Raw genomic sequence first — 17,795 nt, 5'->3', positions numbered from 1 at the left:
AAGTTTAGGTGGGTTTTGGGCCACTTTGGAGGGGTGTTGGGCTGCAACACACACGAGGCCTTTTCGGTCCCTCGGTTAACCGTTGGAGTATCAAACGAAGTCCAAATGACACGAAACTTGACAGGCGGTCTACCGGTAGTAACCCAAGGCCACATGACAAGTCTTGGTCCAATCCGAAAACGTTTAACACCCGCACACGAAAAGAGGTAGAAAGGGACACCGGGTGACATAGGAGCGCCGGATTGCAAAACGTACAACGGGGAAAATGCTCGGATGCATGAGACGAACATGTATGCAAAATAAATGCACATGATGACATGATATGCAGTGCATGACACGCAAGCAATGACAAGGCAACAACAGCGAATAACTGGAGGACACCTGGCACATCGGTCTCAGGGCGTTACAAATGACTCATGAGTGACATGTATGAAAGAATTATGAACGGTGGCTTTGCCACAAATACAATGTCAACTACATGATCATGCATAGCAATATGACAATGATGGAGCGTGTCATAATAAATGGAACGGTGGAAAGTTGCATGGCAATATATCTCGGAATGACTATGGAAATGCCACAATCGGTAGGTGTGGTGGTTTTTTGAGGAAGATATATGGTGGGTTTATGGTACCGGCGAAACTTGCACGATACTAGAGAGGCTAGCAATGGTGGAAGGGTGAGAGTGCGTATAATCCATGGACTCAACATTATTCATAAAGAACTCACATACTTATTGCAAAAATCTATTAGTTATCAAAACAAAGTACTACGCGCATGCTCCTAGGGGGATATATTGGTAGGAAAAGACCATCGCTCGTCCCCGACCGCCACTCATAAGGAAGACAATCAATAAATAAATCATGCTCCGACTTCATCACATAACGGTTCACCATACATGCATGCTACGAGAATCACAAACTTCAACACAAGTATTTCTCAAATTCACAACTACTCAACTAGCATGACTCTAATATCACCATCTCCATATCTCAAAACAATTATCAAGTATCAAACTTCTTATAGTATTCAATGCACTTTATATGAAAGTTTTTATTATATCCCTCTTGGATGCCCATCATATTAGGACCTGTTTCATAACCAAAGCAAATTACCATGCTGTTTAGGACTCTCAAAATAATATAAGTGACGCATGAGAGTTCATCTATTTCTATAAAATAAAACCACCACCGTGCTCTAAAAAGATGTAAGTGAAGCACTAGAGCAACAACAAACTACTCCGAAACATATAAGTGAAGATCAATGAGTAGTCGAATAATTATGCAACTATATGAAGACTCTCTAACATTTAAGAATTTCAGATCTTGGTATTTTATTCAAATAGCAAGTAAAACAAAGTAAAATGACACTCCAAGCAAAACACATATCATGTGGTGAATAAAAATATAGCTCCAAGTAAAGTTACTGATGAACGAAGACGAAAGAGGGGATGCCTTCCTGGGCATCCCCAAGCTTAGGATTTTGGTTGTCCTTGAATATTACCTTGGGGTGCCTTGGGCATCCCAAATCTTAGGCTCTTGCCACTCCTTGTTCCATAATCCATCGAATCTTTACCCAAAACTTGAAAACTTCACAACACAAAACTTAACAGAAAACTCGTAAGCTCCGTTAGTATAAGAAAATAAATCACCACTTAGGTACTGTTGTGAACTCATTCTAAATTCATATTGGTGTAATATCTACTGTATTCCAACTCATCTATGGTTCATACCCTCCGATACTACTCATAGATTCATCAAAATAAGCAAACAACACATAGAAAACAGAATCTGTCAAAAACAGAACAGTATGTAGTAATATGGATCAAACGTATACTTATGGAAATCATAAAATTATCAAATAAATTGGTGGACCTGAGTAATTTATCTGTTAATCCTCTGAAAAAAGAATTAACTTAATATCACTCTCCACTAAAAAATGGCAGCTAATCTCGTGAGCACTAAAGTTTCTATTTTTTACAGCAAGATCACAAAGACTTCATTCAAGTCTTCCCAAAGGTTCTACTTGGCACAAACACTAATTAAACATAAAACCACATCTAAACAGAGGCTAGATAAATTATTTATTACTAAACAGGAACAAAAAGCAAGGGACAAAAATAAAATTGGGTTGCCTCCCAACAAGCGCTATTGTTTAACGCCCCTAGCTAGGCATGATGATTTCAATGGTGCTCACATAAAAGATAAGAATTGAAACATAAAGGGAGCATCATGAAGAATATAACTAGCACATTTAAGCCTAACCCACTTCCTATGCATAGGGATTTTGTGAGAAAACAACTTGTGGGAACCATAATCAACTAGCATAGGAGGGGAAAACAAGCATAACTTCAAAACTTTAAGCACATAGAGAGGAAACTTGATATTATTGCAATTCCTACAAGCATATGTTCCTCCCTCATAGTATTTTTCAGTAGAATCATGAATGAATTCAACAATATAACCAGCACCTAAAGCATTCTTTTCATGATCTACAAGCATAGAAATTTATTACTCTCCACATAAGTAAAATTCTTCTCATTCGGAATAATGGAGTATCATAAGAAACTCGAATACTATAAATTGTTTCCATATTAAAAGAGTAATGTTCAGAAAAGGGGTAATCATAATCCTAACAAGTTTTATAAATATAATCATCACTACTTTTTATAGCATATATATCATCACAATAATTATCATAAGTAGCAACTTTGTTCTCATCATAATCGATTGAAACCTCTTCCAAGATAGTGGAATCATCACTAAATAAAGTCATGACCTCTCCAAATCCACTTTCATAATTATCATAATAAGATTCAACATCCTCAAAAATAGTGGGATCCTTACTTCCTAAAGTTGACACTCTTCCAAACCCACTTTCATCAATATAATCATCATAAGTAGGAGGCATGCTATCATCATTATAAATTTGCATATCAAAACTTGGGAGACTAAAAATATCATCTTCATTAAACGTAGCATCCCCAAGCTTGGGACAAACATTAATTGCAGCAAATATATTCTCAAAAACACCATCTTCATCAAACATAGCATCCCCAAGCTTGGGCCTTTTCATATCATAAGCATAATCACTCTCATCATTAATAGTATGGATAGCACCAATAGTATAGCAATTATCATCATCACAATGAGTAATAGGAGCAACATTATTTGGGAGAGATACCTTTCTACCTTTGCTTCTCCGTCTTTTCTTTTTCTTCTTCACATCATGTGTGGGTTCAACCCTCTTTTTGGAGCTCCTTATTAATGAGATTGGTTGAATAGAAGGCTCCTCCTCGTTACCTGATTCATCATAAGAAATAATAGAAGGATATTGGGAAGTCTCTTCCCTTTCATTAGTATTCTCTTCATCTTCTATTTCTTTTCTTTTCTTTATTTAATTGGAAATATAAGGATTTTCAATACAATTCACCGCACAATACATATAAATTTCCTCTAGATCAAAATCAAGAAGTTTATCACGGGCAAATACTGGAAGATAGTTAGTTATACGTTTCATTTCTTCATAACCCATAAGCAAACTAAGTTCATTATGATGTGCAAGGGAAATCAAGTCATCACAATTTTTGGAAACGATTAGACCATGAAACAATTTGCATCAGATGGTTAAATGACCAAGTTCATTGCAAAGTTCACAAGTACGGCTAAACAAATTTAAATTTTCAGCACAAACATCTAGCCTTTCTTGCAACCATTTAGTTTCTAAGTACTTATGCCTCTTGCAAAATCTATCTTCCCTAATTGGTGTTTACTTGCAAACTCTATGCACTCCACAAAAATCGACATGCTTATAAGAGACATTCTCATCATGACTAGTGCAACCATCATTAGTACTATGGATATTTAAATAGTTAATACTAATAACATTGCAATCATGCTCATAATTCAAAGATTTAGTGCCAAACATTTTAATGCATTCTTCTTCTAACACTTTGGTACAATTTTCCTTTCCATAATACTCACGAAAGATATTAAAAAGATGAAGCGTATGAGGTACCCTTAATTTCATTTTTTTGTAGTTTTATTTTATAGACTAAACTAGTGATAAAACAAGAAACTAAAAGATTCGATTGCAAGATCTAAAGATATACCTTCAAGCACTCACCTCCCCGGCAACGGCGCCAGAAAAGAGCTTGATGTCTACTACACAACCTTCTTCTTGTAGACGTTGTTGGGCCTCCATGTGCAGAGGTTTGTAGGACAGTAGCAAGTTTCCCTCAAGTGGATGACCTAAGGTTTATCAATCCGTAGGAGGCGTAGGATGAAGATGGTCTCTCTCAAGCAATCTTGCAACCAAATAACAAAGAGTCTCTTGTGTCCCCAACACACCCAATACAATGGTAAATTGTATAGGTGCACTAGTTCGGCGAAGAGATGGTGATACAAGTGGTATACGGATGGTAGATAAAGGTTTTTGTAATCTGAAAATATAAAAACAGCAAGGTAACTAATGATAAAAGTGAGCACAAACGGTATTGCAATGCGTTGAAACAAGGCCTAGGGTTCATACTTTCACTAGTGCAAGTTCTCTCAACAATAATAACATAATTGGATCATATAACTATCCCTCAACATGCAACAAAGAGTCACTCCAAAGTCACTAATAGTGGAGAACAAATGAAGAGATTATGGTAGGGTACGAAACCACCTCAAAGTTACCCTTTTTGATCGATCTATTCAAGAGTCCGTAGTAGAATAACATGAAGCTATTCTTTCTATTCGATCTATCATAGAGTTCGTACTAGAATAACACCTTAAGACACAAATCAACCAAAACCCTAATGTCACCTAGATACTCCATTGTCACCTCAAGTATCGTGGGTATTATTATACGATATGCATCACACAATCTCAAATTCATCTATTCAAACCAACACAAAGTACTTCAAAGAGTGCCCCAAAGATTCTACCGGAGAGTCAAGACGAAAATGTATGCCAAACCCTATGCATAGGTTCATGGGCGGAACTCGCAAGTTGATCACCAAAACATACATCAAGTGGATCACGTGATATCCCATTGTCACCATAGATAAGCATGACAAGACATACATCAAGTGTTCTCAAATCCTCAAAGACTCAATCTGATAAGATAACTTCAAAGGGAAAACTCAATTCATCACAAGAGAGTAGATGGGGCGAAACATCATAAGATCCAACTATAATAGCAAAGCTCGCGATACATCAAGATCGTGCCACCTCAAGAACACGAGAGATAGAGAGAGAGAGAGAGATCAAACACATAGCTACTAGTACATACCCTCAGCCCCGAGGGTGAACTACCCCCTCCTCGTCATGGAGAGCGCCGGGATGATGAAGATGGCCACCGGTGAGGCGTTCCCCCTCTGGCAGGGTGCCGGAACGGGTCTAGATTGGTTTTCGGTGGCTACGGAGGCTTCTGGCGGTGGAACTCCCGATCTATTCTGCCCCCGAAGTTTTTAGGGTATATGGATATATATAGGAGGAAGAAGTACATCGGTGGATCTTCGGGCTATCCACGAGGCAGGGGGTGCGCCCCCCACCCTCGTGGTCAGCCCGGGACTCTCCTGGTCCATCTCCGATACTCTGTGGGCTTCTTCTGGTCCAAAAATAAGTTCCATGAAGTTTCAGGTCAATTAGACTCCGTTTGATTTTGCTTTTCTGCGATACTCTGAAACAAGGAAAAAACAGAAACTGGCACTGGGCTCTAGGTTAATAGGTTAGTCCCAAAAATCATATAAAATAGCATATAAATGCAGATAAAACATCCAAGGTTGATAATATAATAGCATGTAACAATCAAAAATTATAGATACGTTGGAGACGTATCACTTGCCGATCATCGGGCAAGTCAACCAAAGTCCACACTTTGTTCTCATACATGGATCCCATCTCAAATTTCATGGCCTCAAGCCATTTCACGGAATTTGGGCTCATCATCGCTTCCTCATAGTTGGTAGGTTCGTCATGGTCAAGTAACATGACCTCCAGAACAGGATTACCATACCACTCTGGTGCGGATCTTACTCTAGTTGACCTACGAGGTTCGGTAGTAACTTGATCTGAAGTTTCATGATCATCATCATTGGCTTCTTCATTAATTGGTGTAGGTGTCACAGGAACCGGTTCTGTGATGGGCTACTTTCCAATAAGGGAGCAGGTACAGTTACCTCATCAAGTTCTACTTTCCTACCACTCAGTTCTTTCGAGAGAAACTCCCTCTCTAGAAAGGATCCATTCTTAGCAACAAATGTCTTGCCTTCGGATCTGTGATATAGGGTGTACCCAATAGTCTCCTTTGGGTATCCTATGAAGACACATTTCTCCGATTTGGGTTCGAGCTTATCAGGTTGAAGCTTTTTCACATAAGCATCACAGCCCCAAACTTTAAGAAACGACAACTTTGGTTTCTTGCCAAACCATAGTTCATAAGGTGTCGTCTCAACGGATTTAGATGGTGCCCTATTTAACGTGGATGCAGCTGTCTCTAAAGCATAACCCCAAAATGATAGCGGTAAATTAGTAAGAGACATCATAGATCGTACCATATCTAGTAAAGTACGATTACAACGTTCGGACACACCATTACATTGTGGTGTTCCGGGTGGCCTGAGTTGCGAAACTATTCCGCATTGTTTCAAATGAAGACCAAACTCGTAACTCAAATATTCTCCTCCACGATCAGATCGTAGAAACTTTATTTTCTTATTACGATGATTTTCCACTTCACTCTGAAATTCTTTGAACTTTTCAAATGTTTCAGACTTATGTTTCATCAAGTAGATATACCCATATCTGCTCAAATCATCTGTGAAGGTGAGAAAATAACGATACCTGCCACGAGCCTCAACATTTATCGGACCACATACATCAGTATATATGATTTCCAACAAATCTGTTGCTCACTCCATAGTTCCGGAGAACGGCGTTTTAGTCATCTTGCCCATGAGGCATGGTTCGCAAGTACCAAGTGATTCCAAAAGTCCATCAGAATGGAGTTTCTTCATGCGCTTTACACCAATATGACCTAAACGGCAGTGCCACAAATAAGTTGCACTATCATTATCAACTCTGCATCTTTTGGATTCAACATTATGAATATGTGTATCACTGCTATCGAGATTCATTAAAAATAGACCACTTTTCAAGGGTGCAAGACCATAAAAGATATTACTCATATAAATAGAACAACCATTATTCTTTTATTTAAATGAATAATCGTGTCGCATCAAACAAGATCTAGATATAATGTTCATGCTCAACGCTGGCACCAAATAAAAATTACTCAGGTCTAAAACTAATCCCGAAGGTAGATGTTGAGGTAGCGTGCCGACGGCGATCACATCGACTTTGGAACCATTTCCCACGCGCATCGTTGCTACCTCTTGAGCATGCTTTGGTTTTCCCTTGAAGAGGAAAGGGTGATGCAGCAAAGCAGCGTAAGTATTTCCCTCAGTTTTTGAGAACCAAGGTATCAATCCAGTAGTAGACCACGCGCGAGTCACCTCGTACCTACACAAACAAATAAGAACCTCGCAACCAATGCGATAAAGGGGTTGTCAATCTCTTCACGGCCACTTGCAAGAGTGAGTTCTGATAGAGATAATAATAATAAGATAAATATTTTTGGTATTTTTATGATATAAATTGAAAGTAAAGATTGCAGAATAAAATAGATTGTAAACTTGTATGAAGGAAAATAGACCTGGGGGCCATAGGTTTCACTAGTGGCTTCTCTCAAGATAGCATAAGCATTACGGTGGGTGAACAAATTACTGTCGAGCAATTGATATAATTGAGCATAGTTATGAGAATATCTAGGTATGATCATGTATATATGCATCACGTCCATGACAAGTAGACCGACTCCTACCTGCATCTACTACTATTACTCCACACATCGACCGCTACCCAGCATGCATCTAGAGTATTAAGTTCATAAGAACAGATTAATGCTTTAAGCAAGATGGCATGATGTAGAGGGATAAACTCATGCAATATGATATAAACCTCATCTTTTTATCCTCGATGGCAACAATACAATACGTGTCGTTTCCCCTACTGTCACTGGGATCGAGCACCGCAAGATTGAACCCAAAGCTAAGCACTTCTCCCATTGCAAGAAAGATCAAACTAGTAGGCCAAACCAAACTGGTAATTCGAAGAGACTTGCAAAGATAACCAATCATACAAAAAAGATTTCAGAGAAGATTCAAATATTGTTCATAGATAATCTTGATCATAAACCCACAATTCATCGGATCTCGACAAACACAGCGCAAAAGAAGATTACATCGAATAGATCTCCAAGAGAATCAAGGAGAACTTTGTATTGAGATCCAAAGAGAGAGAAGAACCCATCTAGCTAATAACTATGGACCCGAAGGTCAGAAGTAAACTACTCACACATCATCGGAGGGGCCATGGAGTTGATGTAGAGGCCCTCCGTGATCAATGCCCCCTCCATTGGAGCTCCGGAAAAGGCCCCAAGATGGGATCTCTTGGGTACAGAAGGTTGCGGCGGTGGAAATAGGGTTTCGTGGTGCTCCTGAATGTTTTTGGGGTATGTGAATATATATAGGAGGAAGAAGTAGGTCGGTCGAGCCACGAGGGGGGAGGGCGCACCCAGGGGGTAGGCACGCCCCCTACCTCATGGCCAACTCGTTGGTTGCTTGATGTCCACTCCAAGTCCTCTGGATCACGTTTGTTCCAAAAATCACGCTCCCGAAGGTTTCATTCTGTTTGGACTCCGTTTGATATTCTTTTTCTGTGAAACACTGAAATAGGCAAAAAAACAACAATTTGGGTTGGGCCTCCGGTTAGTATGTTAGTCCCAAAAATAATATAAAAGTGTATAAATAAGCCGATTAAACATCCAAAACAGAATATATAATAGCATGGAACAATCAAAAATTATAGATATGTTGGAGACGTATCAAGCATCCGCAAGCTTAATTCCTGCTCGTCCTCGAGTAGGTAAATGATAAAAACAATTTTTTTGATGTGGAATGCTTTCTAGAATGTATTTTTCTCTATTGTGGCATGAATGTTCAGATCCGAAAGATTCAAGATAAAAGTTTATTGTTGACATAAAATAGTAATATTCCAAGTATGCTAATCAAGCAATTATGTCTTATCAAAATAACATAGCCAAAGAAAACTTATCCCTACAAAGTCATATAGTTTGGCCATGCTTCATTTTCGTCACACAAAATGCTCTCATCATGCACAACTCCGATGACAAGCCAAGCAATTGTGTCATACTTAGCCTTTTCAAACTCTTTCAACTTTTACGCAATATATGAGCGCGAGCCTGATACGTCTCCAACGTATCTATAATTTTTTATTGCTCCATGCTATATTATCTACTGTTTTGGACATTACTGGGCTTTATTATCCACTTTTATATTATTTTTGGGACAAAGCTATTAACCGTAGGCCCAGCCCAGAATTGCTATTTTTTGCCTATTTTAGGGTTTCGAAGAAAAGGAATATCAAACGGAGTCCAAACGGAATGAAACCTTCGGGAATGTGATTTTCTCACCAAACATGATCTAGGAGACTTGGACCCTACGTCAAGCAACCAACACGGAGGCCACGAGGTAGGGGGGCGCGCCTACCCCCCCAAGCGCGCCCTCCACCCTCGTGGGCCCCCTGTTGCTCCACCGACGTACTTCTTCCTCCTATATATAACTACGTACCCCCAAACAATCAGATATGGAGCCAAAACCCTAATTCCACCGCCGTAACTTTCTGTATCCACGAGATCCCATCTTGGGGCCTGTTCCGGAGCTCCGTCGGAGGGGGCATCGATCATGGTGGGCTTCTACATCAACACCATAGCCTCTCCGATGAAGTGTGAGTAGTTTACCTCAGACCTACGGGTCCATAGTTATTAGCTAGATGGCTTCTTCTCTCTTTTTGGATCTCAATACAAAGTTCTCCCCCTCTCTTGTGGAGATCTATTCGATGTAATCTTCTTTTGCGGTGTGTTTGTTGAGATCGATGAATTGTGGGTTTATGATCAAGTTTATCTATGAACAATATTTGAATCTTCTCTGAATTCTTTTATGTATGATTGGTTATCTTTGCAAGTCTCTTTGAATTATTAGTTTGGTTTGGCCTACTAGATTGATCTTTCTTGCAATGGGAGAAGTGCTTAGCTTTGGGTTCAATCTTGCGGTGTCCTTTCCCAGTGAAAGTAGGGGCAGCAAGGCACGTATTGTATTGTTGCCATCGAGGATAACAAGATGGGGTTTTCATCATATTGCATGAGTTTATCCCTCTACAGCATGTCATCTTGCTTAAGGCGTTACTCTGTTCTTATGAACTTAATACTCTAGATGCATGCTGGATAGCGGTCAATGTGTGGAGTAATAGTAGTAGATGCAGGCAGGAGTCGGTCTACCTGTCTTGGACGTGATGCCTATATACATGATCATACCTAGATATTCTCATAACTATGCTCAATTCTGTCAATTGCTCAACAGTAATTTGTTCACCCACCGTAAAATACTTATGCTCTTGAGAGAAGCCACTAGTGAAACCTATGGCCCCCGGGTCTATCTTCATCATATAAATCTTCCAATACTTAGTTATTTTCATTGCTTTTATTTTACTTTGCATCTTTATCAAAAAAATACCAAAATATTATCTTATCATATCTATCAGATCTCACTCTCGTAAGTGACTGTGTAGGGATTGACAACCCCTTATCGCGTTGGTTGCGAGGATTTATTTGTTTTCTATAGGTACAAGGGACTCGCGCGTAGCCTCCTACTGGATTGATACCTTGGTTCTCAAAAACTGAGGGAAATACTTACACTACTTTGCTGCACCACCCTTTCCTCTTCAAGGGAAAACCAACACAAGTGCTCAAGAGGTAGCAGAGCCATGGACATAGCACTATGGGTGGAATAGAATATGATGATTGATGTTGTGTGAGAAGACAAAAGGGAGAAAGTCTCACATTGACGCGGGTCAATGGGCTATGGAGATGCCCACCGACTGATGTCAATGCAAGGAGTAGGGATTGCCATGCAACGGATGCACTAGAGCTATAAATATATGAAAGCTCATCAAAGAAACTAAGTGGGTGTGCATCCAACTCGCTTGCTCACGAAGACCTAGGGAATTTGAGGAAGCCCATCATTTGAATATACAAGCCAAGTTCTATAATGAAAAATTCCCACTAGTATATGAAAGTGACAACATAAGAGACTCTCTATCATGAAGATCATGGTGCTACTTTTCTGGTGCCGTTGCCGGGGAGGTATACGCAAAAGTCAAAATACCAAGTACCCATCACATACCCTTATCTCCCGCATTACATTATTTGCTATGCCTCTCGTTTTCCTCTCCCCCACTTCACCCTTGCCGTTTTATTCACCCTCTCTCTCTCTCTATCCTCCCTCTCTTTCTCTATTTGCCATTTTATTTGCCCATTCCTTGTTTGCTTGTGTGTTGGATTGCTTGCTTGTCACGATGTCTCTTCCCCGATTTGGTGATCTTCACCTTAAAAGGTTAGAATAAATCGAAAGCAACGTTAGGAGTTTTATGGTCTTGCAATTTGAGCATAATAGTTTCTTTAGAAACGAGCTTAAAGAACAAAAAAGATTTACAAGTTATATGAATAAAGAGCTCGATGATATGTCTAAAGAATTTGATGGTTTGAGATCCCAAATTGCTTGTCTTGAGAAGTTAATAGCTGAAGTTTCGGATAAGCAGGCTACCTTAGTTAATAAGATGGCCGCTAAACAGGAAGACCTTGATAATAAAGATGAAGATCTAAAAGTTATTGATGTGTCCCCTATTAAATCTTTGTTTTGCAATATGAATCTTGATAATGATGGGACTGAATATGATCCACCTTTACCTAGAAGGCGCTCTAAAAATTCGGAGTTCTTAGATCTTGATGCTAAAATTGATACAAGTGGGATTGAAGAGATCAAAACTTTAAATATTGATGAACCCACTATTTTGGATTTCAAGGAATTTAATTATGATAATTTCTCTTTGATAGATTGTATTTCCTTGTTGCAATCTGTGCTAAATTCTCCTCATGCTTATAGCAAACATAAAGCTTTTACTAAACATATCATTGATGCTTTGATGCAATATTGTGAAGAAAAACTTGAGTTGGAAGTTTCTATACCTAGAAAACTTTATGATGAGTGGGAAACAATTATTAAAATTAAAATTAAAGATCATGAATGCTATGCTTTGTGTGATTTGGGTGCTAGTGTTTCCATGATTCCAAAGACTTTATGTGATTTGTTACGTTTCCGTGATTTTGATGATTGCTCTCTAAACTTGCACCTTGCAGATTCCACTATTAAGAAACCTATGGGAAGAATTAATGATGTTCTTATTGTTTCAAATAGGAATTATGTGCCCCGTAGATTTTATCGTTCTTGATATAGATTGCAATCCTTCATGTCCTATTATTCTTGGTAGACCTTTCCTTAGAACGATTGGTGCGATTATTGATATGAAGGAAGGAAATATTAGATTCCAATTTCCGTTAAGGAAAGGCATGAAACACTTCCCTAGAAATAAAATTAAATTACCTTATAAATCTATTATGAGAGCCACTTATGGATTGCCTTCCAAAGATGGCAATACCTAGATATATCCTTGCTTTTATGCCTAGCTAGGGGCGTTAAACGATAGCGCTTGTTGGGAGGCAACCCAATTTTATTTTTATTCCTTGATTTTTGCTCCTGTTTAGTAATAAATAATTTATCTAGCCTCTGTTTTGGTTGTGTTTTGTGTGTTTAATTAGTATTTGTGCCAAGTAGAACCGTTGGGAAGACTTGGGGAAAGTCTTGTTAATCTTGCTGTAAAAAACAGAAACTTTAGCGCTCACGAGAACTGCTGCCATTTTTATTTGGAAAATGATATTTAGTTAATTATTTTTGCAGAGGATTAATACATAAATTACTCACGTCCAGAAATTTATTTTAGAATTTTTGGAGTTCCAGATCTTGCGCTAGCTACAGATTACTACAGACTGTTCTGTCTTTGACAGATTCTGTTTTTCGTGTGTTGTTTGCTTATTTTGATGAATCTATGGCTAGTAAAATAGTTTATAAATCATAGAGAAGTTGGAATACAGTAGGTTTAACACCAATATAAATAAATAATGAGTTCATTACAGTACCTTGAAGTGGTCTTTTGTTTTCTTTCGCTAACGGAGCTCACGAGATTTTCTTCTTTAAGTTTTGTGTTGTGAAGTTTTCAAGTTTTGGGCAAAGATTTGATGGGTTATGGAACAAGGAGTTGCAAGAGCCTAATATTGGGGATTCCCATGGCACCCCAAGATAATCTAAGGACACCTAAAAGACAAAGCTTGGGGATGCCCCAGAAGGCATCCCCTCTTTCGTCTACTTCTATCGGTAACTTTACTTGGAGCTATATTTTTATTCACCACATGATATGTGTTTTGCTTGGAGCGTCTTGTATAATTTGAGTCTTTATTTGTTAGTTTACCACAATCATCTTTTCTGTACACACCTTTTGAGAGAAACACACATGATTCAGAAATTATTAGAATACTCTATGTGCTTCACTTATATCTTTTGAGTTATATAGTTTTGCTCTAGTACTTCAGTTATATCTTTTAGAGCATGGTGGTGGATATGTTTTATAGAAACTATTGATCTCTCATGCTTCACTTATATTATTTTGAGAGTCTTAAATAGCATGGTAATTTGCTTAAATAATCCTTATATGCTAGGTATACAAGATTAATAATAAAATTCTCTTATGAGTGTGTTGAATACTATGAGAAGTTTGAAACTTGATAATTGTTTTGAGATATGGAGATGGTGATATTAGAGTCATGCTAGTTGAGTAGTTGTGAATTTGAGAGATACTTGTGTTAAAGTTTGTGATTCCTGTAGCATGCACGTATGGTGAACCGTTATGTGATGAAGTCGGAGCATGATTTATTTATTGATTGTCTTCCTTATGAGTGGCGGTCGGGGACGAGCGATGGTCTTTTCCTACCAATCTATCCCCCTAGGAGCATGCGTGTAATACTTTGCTTTGATAACTTGTAGATTTTTGCAATAAGTATATGAGTTCTTTATGACTAATGTTGAGTCCATGGATTGTACGCACTCTCACCCTTCCATCATTGCTAGCCTTTTCCTACCGAAGAGGCTAGCAATGATGGAAGGGTGAGAGTGCGTATAATCCATGGACTCAATATTAGTCATAAAGAACTCACATACTTATTGCAAAAATCTACAAGTCATCAAAACCAAGCACTACGCGCATGCTCCTAGGGGGATAGATTGGTAGGAAAAGACCATCGCTCGTCCCCGACCGCCACTCATAAGGAAAGCAATCAAAGAACACCCCATGCTTCAAATTTGTCACATAAAATTTACCATACGTGCATGCTACGGTACTTGCCAACTTCAACACAAGTATTCATCAATTTCACAATTACTCAACTAGCACACCTCTAATATTACCACATTTATATCTCAAAACAATCTATCAAGCATCCAACTTCTCTTAGCATTTAAAATTTATAACCAAAGTGAATTACCATGCTGTTCTAAAGGACTCTCAAAATGATATAAGTGAAGTATGAGAGATCAATTATTTCTACAAAATAGAACCACCGCCATGCTCTAAAAGATATAAGCAAAGCAGTAGAGCAAAAATTATCCAACTCAAAAGATATAAGTGAAGCACATAGAGTATTCTAATAAATTCCAATTCATGTGTGTCTCTCCCAAAAGGTGTGTACAGCAAGGATGATTGTGGTAAACTAAAAGGCAAAGACTCAAATCATACAAGACGCTCCAAGCAAAAGACATATCATGTGGCGAATAAAAATATAGCTCCAAGTAAAGTTACCGGTGGACGAAGACGAAAGAGGGGATGCCTTCCGGGGCATCCCCAAGCTTAGGCTTTTGGTTGTCCTTGGATTTTACCTTGGGGTGCCTTGGGCATCCCCAAGCTTAGGCTCTTGCCACTACTTGTTTCATAATCCATCAAATCTTTACCCAAAACTTGAAAACTTCACAACACAAAACTTAAAAGAAAATCTTCGTGAGCTCCGTTAGTAAAAGAAAACAAACCACCACTTCAAGGTACTATAATGAAATCATTCTTTATTTATATTGGTGTTAAACCTACTGTATTCCAACTTTTCTATGGTTCATAAACTCTATTACTAGCCATAGATTCATCAAAATAAGCAAACAACACACGAAAAATAGAATCTCTCAAAAACAGAACAATCTGTAGTAATCTGTAGGTTTCGAATACTTCTGGAACCCCAAAAATTCTAAAATAAATTGCTGGACGTGCGGAATTTATCTATTAATCATCTTCAAAAATAATTAACTAAATATCAATCTCCAGTAAAAAATGGCAGCAATTCTCGTGAGCGCTAAAGTTTCTGTTTTTTACAGCAAGATCAAAAAGACTTTCCCCGAGTCTTCCCAACGGTTCTACTTGGCACAAACACTAATTAAACACAAAAAACGCAACCAAAACAGAGGCTAGATAAATTATTTATTTAATAACAGCAAGGAAAAATATTGGGTTGTCTCCCAACAAGTGATTTTCTTTAAAGCCTTTTAGCTAGGTAAAAGATTTCAATAATGCTCACATGAAAGACAAGAATTGAAGCACAAAGAGAGCATCATAAAACACGTGCCAAACACATCTAAGTATAACATACTTCCTATGCATAGGTCTTATAGGAAAACAAATTATCAAGGCAAGCAAAAACTAGCATATGCAAGGAAGCGGAAAGAAACAATAGCAATCTCAACATAACGAGAGGTAATTTAGTAACATGAAAATTTCTACAACCAAATTTTCCTCTCTCATAATAATTACATGTAGGATCATAAGAAAATTCAACAATATAGCTATCATGAAACATATTCTTAACACGATCCACATGTATGCAAAGTTGACACTCTTCCAAAATAATGGGATTAACATTAACTAAAGGCATGGCCTCTCCAAACCCACTTTTATCAAAAACTTCATAAGATTGAACATTCTCCAAATATGTGGGATCTAAAGTTGACACTCTTCCAAACCCACTTTAAATATTATTTCAAACATTATAATCATTCTCATATTCATCATGGTGCTTAAATAAATTTTCAAGATCATAAGAAGAATCACCCCAATCATGATCATTGCAACAAGTAGTAGACATAGCAAAACTAGCATCCCCAAGGTTAGGGTTTTGCATATTATAAGTGTCAGTATCAAAACTGGCGGATCTCGGGTAGGGGGTCCCGAACTGTGCGTCTAGGCCGGATGGTAACAGGAGGCAGGGGACACGAAGTTTTACCCAGGTTTGGGCCCTCTCGATGGAGGTAAAACCCTACGTCCTGCTTGATTAATATTGATGGTAAGGGTATTACAAGAGTTGATCTACCACGAGATCAGAGAGGCTAAACCCTAGAAGCTAGCCTATGGTATGATTGTTGATGTGTATGTTGTCCTACGGACTAAAACCCTCCGGTTTATATAGACACCAGATAGGGTTAGGGTTACATAGAGTCGGTTACAATGGTAGGAGATCTGAATATCCGTATCGCCAAGCTTGCCTTCCACGCCAAGGAAAGTCCCTTCCGGACACGGGACGAAGTCTTCAATCTTGTATCTTCATAGTCCTGGAGTCCGGCTGAAGGTATAGTCCGGCCATCCGGACACCCCCTAATCCAGGACTCCCTCAGTAGCCCCTGAACCAGGCTTCAATGACGACGAGTCCGGCGCGCAAATTGTCTTCGGCATTGCAAGGCGGGTTCCTCCTCCAAGTACTTCATAGAAGATTTTGAACACAAAGTAGTGTCCGGCTCTGCAAAATAAGTTTCCACATATTGCCATAGAGAGAATAATATTTACACAAATCTAATCTGCTGACGCACTCCGTAGTGTGACATCACACCACGGCCAAGCTTTTATTCAAACCGTTTTACTGTCCCATCTCAGCGCGTTATGCGAGGCGGTTTCCTTGGCACGTCTTGTTAAAGCAGAGATCGTGTCCCCTTATTCCGGGATTCTCATCAATACGGGCGTGGGTAACCCAACCGCGCCTTTGATTACGGCGCTTGGGAGATAAGCGAGTTTTACCAGGCTGGTGGGGACATGTAGTTGCGTCCACCCATATAAGGGGATAAGGATCCACCTTTTCACCTACGCCCTCTTCCTCCTTCGCCTATCCATTCTTGCGCACTCGAGCTCCAGCGCCCAAGTCCGCACTCCTCACCTCAACCTTCTCCAGCCATGTCCGGAGCGGGAGGCAAGTGGATGGTCTCCTCCGTCATGGAGGGACACATCAAAAAGCTGAGGAAGGCCGGATATCTGGCTAGCGACATCGCGCACCGGCTTCCCGAAACGGGGCAGCTCATCCCCACTCCCAGGCCCCATGAGAGGGTGGTATTCCTCCCCCATTTCCTCCGCGGACTGGGCTTCCCTCTGCATCCATTTGTCCGGGGGCTCATGTTCTACTATGGCCTGGATTTCCACGATCTGGCCCCGAAGTTTGTCCTCAACATCTCAGCGTTTATCGTCATGTGCGAATCTTTCCTCCGCATCCGCCCCCATTTCGGCCTATGGCTTAAGACTTTCAGCGTCAAGCCGAAGGTGGTGCGCGGCAGCCAGGCGGAGTGCGGCGGGGCCATGGTTGGCAAGATGGCCAACATCCTATGGCTCGAGGGCTCCTTTGTGGAGACCCTGAAGGGGTGGAAATCGAGGTGGTTCTACATCACCGAGCCGCGCGACCCTAAGTGGGTCGCAGCCCCCGAGTTC

The sequence above is a fragment of the Triticum aestivum genome, chromosome 3A (assembly GCF_018294505.1).
Source record: "Triticum aestivum cultivar Chinese Spring chromosome 3A, IWGSC CS RefSeq v2.1, whole genome shotgun sequence".
NCBI lineage: Eukaryota > Viridiplantae > Streptophyta > Magnoliopsida > Poales > Poaceae > Triticum > Triticum aestivum.
Note: the sequence above shows the minus strand (reverse complement) of the source record.